The sequence below is a fragment of the Taeniopygia guttata genome, chromosome 18, assembly GCF_048771995.1.
Source record: "Taeniopygia guttata chromosome 18, bTaeGut7.mat, whole genome shotgun sequence".
Classification (NCBI taxonomy): Eukaryota; Metazoa; Chordata; class Aves; order Passeriformes; family Estrildidae; genus Taeniopygia; species Taeniopygia guttata.
In genome coordinates, this window is record NC_133043.1 from 11064639 (window position 1) to 11080716 (window position 16078).

The following is a 16078-nucleotide window of genomic DNA, read 5'->3' on the forward strand; positions in this document are numbered from 1 at the left end:
CTTGCCACTCCTGTGGGAGCTGGACCCTGGATAGTGGTTACAGTCACAGTTTCCCCACTGACCTGCCTTTCATCCTGAGGCCCAAATTCCACGGGAAGGGGATCCCTGAGTTCTATTACAAAATAGCAACAGCGGCAGCAGTGAGAGGATCCAGGTGCAAAATGTTGGAACTGCAGGGCTGCCCCCCAGCACATCCATTGTTCCTATCCAGGGGCAGCTCCGACAATGTGGTGGAAGTTACAGGAACTGGATCACAGGCTCAATGTCAACACATCCCTTCGAGGGCATGCACTCCCCTACGCCATGAAATGACAAGTTAGTATTTAACAGCAGACCTCACAGAGAGGAATGTTTTTCTGTATTCATGGCCTCTAACAAGCATAGCAATTGTTTACTCTACTCTAAGCAGCCCAACAGTAGCTATAATGTAATAATTATAGAGAATCCTTCCTAAAAATGTATTTCCAATGCATCAGCATAAATTCAGCTGGCATTAAACACATGAGTTCAGTCATGTTTCAGACTCAGATCATGCACTGTATTTTGTGCAGCTGTGCAAGGACTATGATGTGGTGCTCTGGAGCCAATGCCTTGCAGTGATGGAGGGAAGGACAAGAAGCAGCATAGAAGCAGACAGAAGAGCCACAGAGCTTGTCTCTGTGATCAGTGACAACAGAAAACACAAGGACATTTTTAATCTGGATAAACTGAGCATTTGGAAATCATAATATCATTTTTTAATCTGGGCGGTCTCTGGTTTTAGAGGTTCAGTCTGAGTCCAGGCTGCACCAGCATTTTTCATGGATATGATTCATTATTACTATTTTATTCCAACCCCACACACTAGAATAGCATATAGAGGACCCTGCAAGCTCTTTGGAGGATCCTTCTTTGTGGTCAATATTAGTGAACTCCAGCTCATGCTGCTGTGACTCAACTTCCTCACCTGCAAATAAGGCCAAGACAGAAGCCCCTCAACCCAGGGATCTGTTCAGGTTTTGAAAACAATTCTAGCACCTTTAAAGAAGGTTTCCCTAGAAGCCCAGTCTGCAATTCATTGCTTCAATTCAAAAGTGTGTGTTTTACAATCCACAATCTGTTTACACTCCTTACAGCTATCTCTCTAAAAAGAGCTGGGCTCTGGTAGCTCATGGATTTGGCACAGTTTGTTGAACAAGCAGGCTCACCAACCTTCCACAACACACAGCACTTCTGTGTAACTTTGCAGGCTGTGTTTGACTTGTCTGAACTTGAACAGTCACCACTGATTGATTGGTTTCTAAAAATACCCACTCGCCATGTTTCAAAGTCTGGAGAGCTCTTGTTGATTTAGATGGAGACTTTCTTGCTGGTCAGAGGCTGACAGACATCTGACACCCAGGCTCTGCTCCTGCCTCCTGCCCCGGGAGGGACCAGCAGAGAGACCCAGGCCTGTTCCACACACTGACAGCTCTCAGTTCTGGGGCTGGATGAAAGCAGCCCTACGTGTCTCTTCTCTTCCTGCATGCCCATTTCCAGGCTCCCTGCAGCTGTTGGTACTCAATGGGATGATCTGCAGCCACCAGGAGCTGGAAGTGTCCCCACAGTGATGGGAGACCTTCCAGAGGCAGCACTGCCAGCAGAAGGCATGGCAGCACAGCCTGGAGAGAGATGTAGACCCAGTCACTGTCACAACAGCAGCCAGGAGAAAAGCCAGGCTGCCACCTCCAGTGGAGGCATTGGATGTCCTGTTGGTCTGTAACCTCTCACTGCTGGCACTTTTGTCACAGCTCCCAGATCCATCATTAAGCCAGCTCTAAGAGACAACTCCATCAGAGGATAAAAGCTACTTTGGGCTCCTTGGAAGGCTACAGCTAGACATTTTCCCAGGACTACCAGACTGACAGAAGAAATTAATGCTATTCTGGGAGCATGTGGGACTGGAGATGATCACTGCAGCCAGACCCCACTTTCACAGCTCCTCATTCAATCCCTTTTGTGTACAGGTTACAAAATGGAACCTGGCCCTGCTGCCCCAGTCCAAGGTCTTGCAGAGCCCATTGTTCCAAGACTCAGAGACCTCCCTGTTTTCATCTTAAGTGTATTGCATGACAGTTTATAATTATTCCATCAGCCAAAGATTTCCTTTCTTTTATATAATATTCTTCCTCTGCCGCAGATACAGAAAGCAGTGCCCTCACTCCAGCTCTCCTGCTGAACGTTCCACACTCCTTTCTTTGGCTTTTCCTTGCAAGCACCACTCATTGTCCCAGTCACCTTCTAAATTCCACTCTGGATTTATTCTTCCCAAAGATGGATGATGAGAACTGTCCATGGCTTTTCAGATGAAAGTTCAGCTGTTCCTTGTACAGTGGCAAGAGCGGTTCCTCATCTTTTCTGGAAACAGCTTGCCCGATAAACCCTATGATCTCATTTGGCTTTTGTGCTCAGTTTTAAAAGGGGTATAAAGCAGGCTCTCCAGTATTTCACTTCATTTTATTTTAGTGTTTGTTATCTGGAAAGAATAGGGTAGTTAAACTGCCTTTTTAATTAAATTCCTTTAAATCTTTGAAAACAATAAAGAAAGAAAGATAGCAAACAAAGTAAGACAGAAGAATTACCATGTGTATGACCAGTGGTATTTTTTCCCGTAACACATTTATATATAAATCTCTTCCAAAAACTTGCAACATTTCTTAGTTGCTCAGTCTGTCTCCCGGGTAACTTGACACCTCACAAGAGGAGCCTTGTGCCTCTGCTCTTTAGTGGGACATGAGTCTTAGGAGCTCTGTTGAAATTCTCCTCTAAATAAAGAGTATTTCTAGTTTCTGGAAGGTGAGAAGAGTTTGGGGTATTGCATCCTTTCCCTTTGCTTCTCTCCATCTTCACAGAGCTAATGAAAAAAGCTCTGAGCAGAAGTAACTTCATTAAACCATGGTCCCTTTGGGCACACAGACTCTTTCTGTAGGTCTGGGAAAAGTTCCTAGGAATTTACATGAGCAAGGAGACAGTAAATAGGCTTAGGTTTGCTGTAAAGGGGTTCAAATCTGCAGCGTCAAATGTTTAGAGCCCCATAGATTAAAAATAAAGTTGAAAATCCATGGCTTAGCTGAAATAACCTGACAAAGGTCCTCTGCTGTCAGCACAGCATCTACAGGATGAAATCTCATGCTTGCACTGGATGTGGAAGAAGGGGGTCTGTCAGAAGCTCAGACCCTGTAATTCAATCAAATCCCTGGTGCAGTAGTTCTGACCACAGTGAAGACATCTGGGTGAAGAGCTACATCCTGCTGCATCCTCCTGCATCCTTCTGCATCCTCCTGCAACCTTTTGCATCCTGCTGCATCCTTCTGGATCCTGCTGCATCCTTCTGGATCCTGTGTCTCAGTGTGCTGGAACCATCAGCCCCAAGAGACTGGGGCAGTTGGAAGCACCAGCGGCCAAGTTGCTCATCTGCCATTGCTCCAGCTGGCCACACATAGCACAGGGTGGATGTAAAACACTGTAGGTGTGGCTCACAGGGCAGTCTGAAACCCCATGATATTAAGACTGGAATCTGTTTTCCATTTTCACTGGAACTGGGGAATCAGGAAGGTGCTGGTGTGCAGGTTGCTCTCTGGGACAGTCTGTACTGCAGCAGCACCTCAGAGCTCTCTCCAAAACCAGATCTTTGTCTCCAAAACCAGACCTTTGTGGCAGCCGCTGCTGCTGCTTTTAATGTAGATTCAGCCATTTTAAAGTACAGATTTCAGAAATGTAGGACTGGCTACTGAAGGCTACTTCACTGTCTACCAAATGGCTCTCAAACATTACTTGCTGCTTGTCCTTTAGTAATAGCTACTTTAGGGAAGTTTTTTTACAACTTGCCTGATTTGTTTTTTATTAATTGCTGTTATATGTTTTGTTTTCTTTTTAACAGGGAGACAATGCTTTCTGTGCATCTTTCCTCAGACACCACTGCTTTCCCAGAGACCTCTTAAACACCAAGACCAGAAACCAACTTCAGTTATCATAGGCTGAAGTTAATCTAAAATTGTTGACTTGTCAATTTTAGTAGTTTTAATTTCCCAACTGTCTGCTTGGGTTACACACATAAAACTTAAAAATAATATTCCTTCTCTCTCTCCCCACATAGCAAACCACTGTGTTTCCCTGTCCTCCACAGAGTATGTGACCTCTAGCTGCTCTCCTTGCTTATCAAGTCAAGGAATTCATTCAGCTCCTCAGCAGCTCCAACCACTGACTCTCCATTCACATCCCTCTACAGGCCTCACCAGCTCCTTGATCTGTTTAGAGAGATTTATACTTGTGTGCCCCTTCATATCCTTCCTCCTCAGGCTTTGATTTACCATTGTGGCTTCCTTATCACTCTATAGCACTTCCTACATGTTTGTCTTTATAGCTCCTTGTTTTGCCTCTTTGAAATCACCCCCGAGTTGTATTTCCTTAATGGCAGTGGGAAAAATTCATCCATCAGAGAGGCCTTTGCAAGGAGCTGTGCAAACCTGAGCCCCCAGGAATGCAAATGGCATTCTGTTCCTCATGCTGGCCCTAAGTACAGAAAAAACTTTCAACCTCTATCAAACTTCCTTGGGCAGTTCTCAGACCTTTGCCTGCTTTTACATTTCCTGTGCATTCTCTGAAGAAAAGCTTTGTGCTCTCCACAAGGCATGAGGAAATAAAACCTTTTTCACCTGCTTGCTCAGTGTCCCCTCTCAAAGAGCCACTCCAGCTCAGCATCACTTTCTCTAGCACATACAGTTCCACAGCTGCAAAATTTTGCTCATTTCCCTCCCCACTCTGGGTTTTGTGATCTATTCACTACACAGTTTGTGTTACCCCATTAAAAAAACACGACTAATGGGAAAATGCAAGGTTATGCTGGAAAGGACAGCGGCTGGGGTGACCACCACCCTAAGGATCCCCATGAGGGCCTCTTGGGATCCCAGGTGAACTGATCTGGACGAGAATGATGGATCAAAGGGAGCCACAGCCCCCTCAGTGCTCAGCTGCTCCTTGGCTGGACACAAGGTTGGAGCTCCTGATCTTTTAACTCAGCCTTTGAAGTTACTTTCACATTCATTCTCCTGCTCCTAAATATTCCCCTCTGTAGGGATTAAAGCTGGTAGTAAAATATTTCACAAATGTTTATGATCACTATTACACCTGTTCCTAGAAAAATTTCACAGTCAATTGAGTCACATTATTCTTTTCATATTGGCCTTTCCTGCCCTGGTATCCAGATTTCCCAATCACACAAACCAAGAGAGAGCCCTGGCAGATTATGAATTCAGAGCATTCTTTAAAGTGTTTTAAACTCAAATCCTCACCAAATGCAGACATGCAAGCCAGGCAGATAATGAGATGTCTTCAACCAGCTGAACTGCAAAAAAAAAAGAGGGAATGTTTCCTGTAAACATTGTCTCTAAAGCACTGGGATGTCTATGGCCAAGAACTCAAGCCAGCTGCTATAATTTCTAGATCAATTTTATCCAAATAAAGGCATTCCTACTCTACATCACACAGCTTTGATCCTTTAAGGAGGAATTCCAATTACCAGTGTGAGTTCATACTGATCTGGATACAACCAATACTCTAGCATGCAAGAGGCTGGGCAGAAAAACAGGGGGGAAATTTAAGCTTTCTTTGGCATTTATTCATCCTGAATTTCCCAATAGAAAAACAAAAGCTCAGCACTTATGGGTGAAATTCCCCCATGACAGAATAAGGTTTGTCTTTCAAAGAGGAGCTAAGGCAGGCACAGTCAGGCCATTTGGAATTAGACTCTAAAAGTCCAGCTAGAAGCAGGAATAGGAAATTGAGCCTTTGTGAGTCCCCTGCTCCCATCAAAATCTCCTGGAAATCCCAGGTGCTGTAAGGAGAGGAGAGTCTTCATTTGCAAAATATTTCTGGCCAGATTTCAATTTTCACCGTGATCACTCACTGCCAATCAGCTTTCATCCCCTTTTCTCCTGTAACCTACTTCAGCTGTTAGCACCAAGCAGCAATAAAACTATATCCCTGTTCACTCAGAAATCACATTGAAATGCCTTCATGCAAAGGGAAAAGTTTCACATCCTACATATCAGATTTCATGTGGGAACATCTTTCAGACTTCCAGCATAGAATAATTTTTCCAATAGGAAAAATCAAGTCCTATAGTAAAGGCTGATCTAATAAATATATTCACAAGGATCACTCTCCATCTTTGAATGTCCGTGAAATTGTCATAGAGATACCACAGATATATCCTCCTCTAGTTCTAAAGAAAATCTTATCTCATCCACTGAGATACAGTAACTTCCAGTACAGTGTTCAATAGTTATAGCTCTGTCCTAAAAGTCTAATTGCACAACACAGTAAAAATAGATGCAACACGAGCACTTACAAAAATGTACTGCAATGTCAAACAGCTCTGCCAAAAAAACACAATGGCAGGCCTTGGTCCTGCAAAGCCCCACATGCAGTCACGCTGCTTTTTCACACATTTGGAATAGCTTTTCTAAAATCCATGCAGCTACCCATAACAGGCAAGGCCTTTTGCAGGACAAAATTACTGGTGGAAAATTAGGTCTGTTCTCTCCTATATAACGTCTTTCAAACTGTATTGAATTACCTTCAAGTACTAAAATTAGACTAACAAATAAATTACTTTGCAGCAGAGCTGATAAAATGTGACTGTTTACATATGATTTAATCCTAGAACTAAGATTAAAGACTACTTCAAACAGAACCTTTATTCAGTATGTCACATAAAACTCTGGTTTCAGCAGAGCCGAGAATGACTTTAACAACCTTGTTAATCACAGATTAAGAATGGAAAAGGTCCTACTTGGCACCAGGTGTGCTATCAATAACAATTGGGATGCAGGGGAGCTGCAGGATGATCTAGCTCAAGTGCTCCAGGGCTGGATCTGTGCCACCCGCAGAGCACAGGCACAGCCAGGCACAGCAGCTCCAGAGCAGTCCCTGGGCACAGGAGCTCCTCAGACCTCCCTTCTCACACCAGCTCTGCCTCAGGTCCTCTAAGCCTCTGGTGGATCCACTTGAAAAGTCAGCAACTATCCCTGGGAATCCAACATTTCCTAAATCAGTGGTTTCTAGCCCTAATGAAGTCCCCTCCCCTTTTGTTGGTTTGTGTTTTGGATGAAACAAGTCACGAGGCTGATGTTCCTCACCTTTCCCTTGGCAAGGGCACCATAGGCATGTGTTTAAATACATATTAGGGTTCTTGTCCATCTCTGGGAAAGCCCAGCACTCAGAGGCACAGGCAGAGGCTGAGCACAGCCTTTGCCAGCACAGCCAGTGCAGCTCCTACCACCCTCCTCCCTGGAGCCTACGGGCACCTGGCACCAAGGCCAGGCTTAGGGACAGGCATGTGGGCACTTCTCTCAGCAGCTGCCATCTGCCAGCACCTCACCTGGCCATCCATCCCTCTACCTCCCTGTACCTTCTGCCCCCCCCCTTGCCAGGGGACTCCTCTGTGGTGCTCCATGGTACAGGTACAGCCACCCTGCACCTCCAGCTCTCCCCTCCCAGAGCCTCTTTCTGCTGGGGTGGGCAACAAGCCACTCTCAGGTCAGAGTGTGGTCCATGGCTGACTTGCAGGCACTGTCACAGAGCAGATGTGAGGTGGAAATGGGCTGGAGCAGGACAAAGGCCCCGGCCTACAGGCCCAAGCCTCAAGTGAAGCCCTGCAAGGTCCTTTCCACTCATCCAAGACAGAATTCCAGCATCACAGGCTCTTCCAACCCCACCAAACCACACAGGGAGAAGAGAAAATCTGTTCCACATTAAAGATATCTAACAATCATTTTTAAGCACAACCACAAAGGCTTTACATGAACAACCCTTCTAATATTTACCTCCCATGCAGTCCCAAGGTCCCCCAAAATGAATCAGAGACTCTTTGCACATCAGAATAGACTGGTTGCAACAGCCACCCTGCATATAAGCACTGGACAAGCTTTCCCACCAAAAACCCACTACAGAAACTTTGCAAGCCCATCTTTGAGGTTTTAGCTCTTGCTCTGCAAAATCCAGGTCTATATGGGCAACACACAGCACATTGGGATGGCATCCAAGGATCAGGTGGGCATTGCCAGCCCCAGCTCACTTCAAGCACATGAATTCAGCACAGCCAGCCTGACTGACCACCTACAGGTGAATTATCTCCCAGCTGTTTGTTGTAATCAAGAGAGAAAATAAAGGGGGGACAGACCTTTCTTTCCCCAGGATAATTTTAGATGTTTGTCATAAATCTCCCAAAGGTAAAAAGCAGAAGAAAATATCTGGAATCCTCCCTTCTGCTGTGCAGTAGATAAGCTGTGATTCAGCATGAAAGTCCTTCTGAGTTTTTCCTAGTTCCCATTACTGCAGTGCCCAAATATCCCATTGTGAAACAAAGTCTCCCCTAGCGATGCACAAGAAACATCAGGGGGTTTACAGAAGAGAAGAGCAACCCTGGCGCCTGATATACTGAAAACGCTGTGCAGCCGACCTTTGGGAAGCAGTTCTGAAATCCCTCTCATCAGAAGAGAGGCTCCTAAAACCACTTCTCATATTTTATAATGTTGGTCAGATCTCTGCCATGACAGTTTAGCAGTGGAATTCAAGTTGATGATCTCTACTCCACAGCCTTTACTTGCTGCAATTTACTGCATGTTAAGGCCCAAGCTATTGCAGAGAGCACGCACAGAATTATCTTCCTGCTTATATTGCATGTGGTTTGCATTGTTTAGCTTTTATTGTGTGCTCCATGCTACTAATGCCTTTTGTTTCTATAGCATCTCCCAGGTGAAGGACTCAACAGTGTAGAAAGACAAATGCAGCTAAAAAACACAGCCAAGTCTGGCAGAATCCCCCACTCTGTGACCATTTTGACAATTTAAAGTTGTCTTGTAAAGTGCTGAGTGGTGCCTTTCTGCTCCTGCAAGAAGCCTGTGTTCCTCTGCAAACTGCTGCCAAGCTGGTGCAGGACCAGACTAGTTTATCCCTGCAGTTCCCCTGGGTAAGTGACTCTGAGCTCTCTGCCCTTTCCACAGTGCAGAGCCAGTGCCTGCACGTACCCATTTCCTTGGGAAGCTCTGCAAAAGGGCAAAGCTGAAAAATGCACTGCTGTGAAACCAGCCCTGAGCTCTCCCCTGCAAGTCCTGAGGGCTTTACTAGCATGCTACTGTCAGTACAGGAAAAAATGAAATTCTCCTGAAGGTGTTTGGGAGCCAGGATTAAGTGTGCTGACAATTATTTTCTTTGCACAGAGCTACCATGTGTTCAGGTTTTCCTGGATAGTTCCTTTTTCCTCATACAAATAATGCATAGCAGAATTAGAAGACTTTATATAATTGTTAAAAAGGTGGAATTTTCAAAGGGACAGAGAGATAAGCTACTTCTTGTCTAGGATTCCTGGCTATCCAGCAGCCAGTTTCAGAGTAGCAGTTACTGGACTTTTGGCATCCTGGTTTTGTCACATATATAAGGATCAGCTACACAACAGACACGTGGCCCTGAAGATCTGAGCCTGCTCTGTGCTTCTATAACAACCCCAATGTCTGAGTTTACCCTGTGTGTGCAGATCAAAAGCACAGAATGCACACACAGGATGCTTCCTGCAAATGCTGTATTCATTGTGCCAATAGACAGATTTCTGCAAGGAAATATTTACCTTCACTTGGCTTTTAGCAAGTCTTCCTGTACCTCAGCCTGTCAGTGGGATGCTGTCATCAATCCACAAATCCTGCAAACGCCCAGGACAGATATAATTTCAGTTGAATCAAAAAGGTCACCCAAGAGCAGCACAGTAACACAACCAACTCAGTCTCATGGGGTATTTGTCAGATCTTGTTCCTGTGTGTTCTTCTCAAATCTGACTCTCTTCAGATTCTGACTGAGCCGTCACACTTCTGCCTGTGCCCCTGGTACTCAGACATATGTTCAGCTTTGGTTAAATTTGACTTCTTGTTGTGTTATGCAACTGAGTTTTACTCAGTGTTATCTTTTGATTGACTCCTCCACTATTCCCCTCCCAACAGATTTATCTGAGGCCAATGACAGCCAGCAAATACTTACTAGAACTCTTGTCTTTGGCAGCACATGCTGGCAGTAAGTGTTTTCAGGCAGTTTGAGAAGTGGGTGTCACTTACATTAGCTCACTCTAAAATCTTGACTCACCCTTCATGCACATAATCCCTCCCGCAAATTCTAGGCCATGGATTTTAATAGAGTTTCCAAAGTAGGTGCGAGGGCCACTGGCTGTGCTAATTTAGTTCCTATTGATTTATCTTGTCTCCTTTCATGGCAGCAAATTGTAAATGCTTCCTTTGCTTCACTGGGCGTTTGCTCCCTGTGTGACAAGTCTCTAGCATTGATGGAATGTGTTAGTGAAAAGTGCCTTGATGTCTGTTTTCAATATCACAGAGACAGAACCATCATCCAGTGACAGTCCCACTCTGGGAGAGCTGACTCCTTCAGCCTCTACATATTTACCCAGAGAGGAAAGCTGGGCCCTGTGATGTGAAGGGCCCATAGTAAGACACAAATAAAACTCTAGAAGACATTAAATAAACCTGTCTTTAGCACTGGAGGTCAGACTTGCTGTCAGTGCAGAGCGAAGAAGTGGAAGTCCACGGTACAACGATGCAATAGAGGAAAACTGATGCTTCATTAGCGTGAGCAAAAGCAGCTCCATCCAGCCTTTCCTTTGGCTTGGTCCAGTCCTGAGCCCTGAGAAGGGCTGTGATCCAGCTGCTTTTAGTTCTCACTCTTGATTTGAGTACTAATCACGCATTTTTTTGCAAATATAACATGAAGCATTCCCTCTAGGGAAAAGGACATTTAGCTGCAGCCTACAAAGACCATAAATTTGCTCTTTGGTTATAATTATGTATTACATTAATGTTGTTTTTTTAATGAACAAACAAGTGATTTAATCTTTATAATTACACATTTGAAAAAAAGAAATGTTACAGATGCCTTTTGCAGTGTGTTTCCCCTGCCTCCTCCACTGGGAATCCCAGCCTGTGCCTCTGAAGAAGATATGCTGGGACTGGCAGTTGCCAACTTAAATCCACAAACTTCTGGTTGTGCCAGTTTGTGAATTACAGACCTGCTGTCTGCAAATGACTGGTTTTCAAAGCAAAGGCAGCCATCATTTCAAAGGCTGAAAAAGAAATCTATCATAAATCAGTGTATGTGGATTTTATTTATAAAGATCTAATTAAATTTTGTTCTGTAATTCCAATGTACTGTTTACACACACAGTGTATATTTTTTCTTCCTCTTTTTGGCCATGAACACAAGCAATATACCTTATAATTCTCTTCCTCCATAATGTGCCTGTTTTTATGCTGGTAAAGTAACATCTTAGCCTATTGTAGATTTTTACAGTGCGCTGTAGAATTTTTATAGTACGTTACAGTCTGGTTTGGAGATCATCCAACCAAGCAATCTGCTTCCTTTTAAAAAATAACATAAAATACTGCATTTTTCATAATATGTATAAAGCCATGCAGAAATCCAAGCACGGAAAATAAACAGAGCATTGCCAACACCAAGTACTTAGCAGTCCCGTCCTAGGCCACAAAATCACAAGTTTGTCTTACAAACTTGAGATTTCAACAAAACACAATTTTAGGTTTCCTCTATTTGCTTTTCTTCCTTTTAAAACTTTTTGGTTGTTTTTAAGCTATTCTGTACAATCACAAAAGTTGTCAATTTACCATCAGCTTTAAAAAATGCTGAAATTATCACACAATTACAGGATATGAGGAACCAGAGCTTTGAAAAACAACTGTAATAAAATCTATGGTAAAACTGCAAAAGTTGGTGCCGATGCAGGCTGAAAGCCACTACCTGGCATAGAACTGACACACCCTCCTCCCTTTTAACCCTCTCTGGGATGCTCAGAGAGCTAGGCAGGAGCTAAGACTGCCCTAAACACATTTAGCAGTTGATTGTCTCTACTTCCTTTTGAAAATTCAAAGTTTTTAGCTTACTATTGAACAGGTTTTCTGCTACCAAACCAAACAGGATTGCAGGCTGGAAAGGGTATTTCAAAGTAACTTGAAATGTTTTGTTCAAACTAAAATATAATTTCCTTTAGCAGAGTTTTGATTTTTTTTCCCCCAGGCACACTGAAAATACAGCATTATTGATCAATCCGCAGCAGGCACTGCTTCCCCCCCACTTGTTCTGCATAACTCTTAGCCAGAAGCCGCTGTTCTCACTGCTCTTGTGCTGGTTCACTTCCATGGAGAGACATCCATGCCCTTCCTTGAGGACAGGCAAGACTGGTGTCACTGAGAGCTTGACCAAACTCACGAGTGGCTGGGGCTCACCCAGGGGTGCACAAGGGCTCATGGTGCTGCCATGGTTTTATACACAAGAGTCACACAGAGTTCCCACACCTCTACAGGCACTTGTTAGTTACTGTGTTTGTTAAAGGGTGAAAGAAGCACCATACCCTGTGCAGTGGCACTGCAGAACCATGCCTTGGAAAGGGCTGGGCTGCATTCCCATCCTCCACCTGCACCCAGATCCTTAAAGTTCACAAGATGGGCCTGCTCAGATTTCCCTGGTAAAACAAAAGCACTTCATTGTAGTCAGCAGGACCAGACAAACAAGCATTAAATGACAGGTCTTCTGTCTTCTGCAGCCCGACCTCAGGCAGGACTCAGAGGGCCTTGCAGTCACAACCTGGGTGTCAAGTACCTCTCCTTGGCTCTGCCCTGTGCCTGGAGTCAGCACCACATCCTGGGCAGAGCAGGGCCCATTGCTCACTGCCCCAGGCTCTCCTGATTCCTGAGATCTGCTTTGGAGTGGCCTTGGTGAGCCTTCACCAAAGCATCCAAAGCCCAGTTAGAGACTGGGGAGCTAGGAACAGATTTTACCATCCTGGGCCAAAAGCTCAAGGCCCAGTCATGTAAATGATGTGCTCAAGGAGCCCTTCCTTACATGAGCAGCCCCAGAGCTCAGGCAGGAGTGCCTGGCTCCATGCATGAATCCATTTACAGACCATTTGTTCTGAAGTACATTAATTAGAGGGCATCTTTCACTGTGGAGCTGGTTGCCAGAAGAAGGATTGTGAGTTGCAGATCTATTCTCAGTGTTGACATGTAAGGGTAGCATCGCTTCAGCAGTGATAGGAAGGTGTTGAAGGGATAAAGCCCACCCTCCCAGTAACTTCAGCTCTGGAATCACAGCAGGCCATGAGCCAGCCAGGCACTGATTTGCTCTGTTCCACAGCCCCAGCACTAACACTGAGCAAGTGCCTGTGGGATTGCAAAAACCTCACTCTGTGCTTGGCATGCTCATAGGTAAAAGGCAAACTTATGGGAAAGCTAACAAATAAAAAGCAGCTGGGGAAAGATACAGGCTCAGATCCATTTTAGATGCCCAATTCCTACTGACAAATCCCCTGGAGTTTGAAGGATACACATTGAACTGCAAACTCAGGGCCTCAATGCTGTTGTGGAGTGGCTCACATTGACCGCCCTGAGATCACACAGGGGGTGCACCAATGCAGGGAAAATCAGGCCTGCTCTGTCACCCTCTCCATCAAAGTACACAAGTGTGAGCCAGACAGCTCCACCTTGCTGAGACAGAGGCTGGGTTAGAGTGCAGCAGCATTAATGGCCAAGCTCCCATGTCCACAGCCATCACAAGAGACCCCCTCGGTCCTGTGGGACATTGTACCCTGTTCCCATCAGCTGACAAAGGCCTTTTGCTCTACGAGAAAAAAAGAAATAAAAAAGTAGTTTGGTTCTCTGTGAAATTCCATTGTTCCTTAAATGTCCCCTTATGTCTACCTCAGGCCACACTGTGAGTCAGTTGGACACATACAGGGGCTGTTTCGCAAGGCAGCATTATGTGTGCCCAGATGTGATCAATCACACAGAGCAAATAACCCTCTCCAACAACCACCCAGTTCCAGCAAGGGCAAATGTCACTCCTGTGCCGGTGGCAAGCCTTCATATCCATACAAGACAGGGTCCTCAGAGATCACAGGACTTATGAGAAAAGGGCCCTGTGAACATCATCCTAATGCCACGTCCCCCAACAGAGAGGGTACTATGAAAGAATGATTTCTGCCCTGAAAAATGAATCAAATTCTGCCCAACTTTTAGGCCAAAGCAGCTCCCGTGTCCACAGTGAGTTGTGAGGCTTCAGGAGTTGTCCTAATATCTACCTGTGTTCACAGGGCACTCACAAAGTCATGACATTAATTTGTATGTGGCTGCTAAATAGCATGAGAAGGTTGTGGGTCTGCTGGCACAGCCTGGGCTCTCATATAGGATGGAAAGTGGATAAGAGAACAGACTGGGGTCAATATGAAGTGAAGAATTGTTCAGGAATGTCTTGCTGAAATAGCCCCTGAACTCTGTGAACACTTTGCGAGCAGCATTGTAAACAGCTCTCTATTAGGTTTTGGCCCTCATCTTGTAAGGGCAAACCCACAATTAAAACAGGCTGCAAATCCAGGGAAAATAACAGCACAGAGTGCCACAAATCCCCTGAGAGGAGAAATTCTTCATCCAGTGTCCAGGCAAACACTCAGTGCAGATGTAATAGCAGAGGTTTCTGCAGCCTCCTCTTGCAAGGTTTCCCCCTGGGTGTCCCAGCATAGGAGGGCAGCTCTGCATGGGAGCCAGTCTGGGCAGGCTGGGGACAGCCTCCAGATCTGCCCAGAGACAGGCAGGGGGTGCCTTCCAGATCAGCACTTGTTTCTACAATCTCCTCCTGTGCTGCATGGGCCATGCCCATCGAGGGTGGGTGTCTTCAGGCTAGGGCTCAGATCTAGCAGAATGGGGTGGGTGAGACAAGATGTTCGACTTGTATCCTTGTAACCTCTACTCTAAACAAAGGGGCAAAGCCATTAAGTAAGACAAAAGCAAATAAAAAATCTGGATGGTGAAAGAGCCTATGTGTGTGGAAAACATGGTATTGACCCAACAGGGCAGGGAGCAAAAACTGCAGCTAAGAATCACAGCTTAGAACAGCCTGGATTGTCCACAGCAACATATTTAGACCTCTGTGTCACAAAATCTCCTTTTCTCAAGGCAGCACCCAGCAATATGGGCAGCCGGTTGTCCAGTGGCACCGGCTGTGAGGATGACAGGAGTAAACCCTCCCTGTGGAGGAGCCAAATGCTCCAGGAGCAGTTATCCACAGCAGAAAGTGAGCTATGACACTCTCCACAAAGAGCTGTCTTGCTAATTGAGCAAGCCAAAGATTTTCTGGAAGGAAAACAAATATATTTGCAGACAGGCTAAAACAATAATGAAAAATTTAAAAGGCTGAACAAAGGGACTGCAAAGTCAGTGACAGACGTTAAAATCTCAGTAGCAGCTGCCTGCAATGGGCACTAGGGTCTGTGCACCAGCCAGGACTCGCTGACCTGCCGGGGAGGTGCAGCATGAGGCTCCAGAAATCTAAAAGATGTTTCACACAGCACTGAATTATAAAAGCCAGAATCTGCATCCAGCATTTGAAAAAAAGGGTAAGTGCTGAAGCCGTGCAGCCTCCTTGGGGAGGAGCCAAAAGCCAGGGAAAGCGGAGGTGCCGGGGTCTGAGCCGGGAGGAGAAGCTCGAGGGGCACCTGGGACAGGAGGTGGCTGCAAAGGTCCCCGTGAGCACAGCAGGGAGCCCTGTCCCTCCCTTGGGAAGCTGGAAAGATGACACAGCTTCATCACAGGCCTTTTCCAAACAGAAGACCTTTTATTTTTCCTATGGTTGAACTGTCTGAATCAGCTCTAAGGCTGCAGACCTACAGGGTGGGAATGTAAAATCCTGAATCCCTGGTGAGACTTTGTTGTCACTTTGAGGCAATGGCCGGTCACAGGAGCATTGAAGACGGACACTCACCAGGGAAATTTCCAGTGCTCCATTGTGCTTTGATACCCAAAGCTGCAGAGTGAAGGAATTAGTCATCAAGAATGTGGCACAGCAAAATACATTTTTCCAGAAGAGATCCATTTATAAGTGGCCATTTTCTTCAACAAAAACCACAAGCCTTTGGCAGATATTTAAGGATGATTATACTGAGATTCTCGTCTTCTAGGAAAATTAGGATGTGCCTAAATTCATTTATATTTCCTACTTC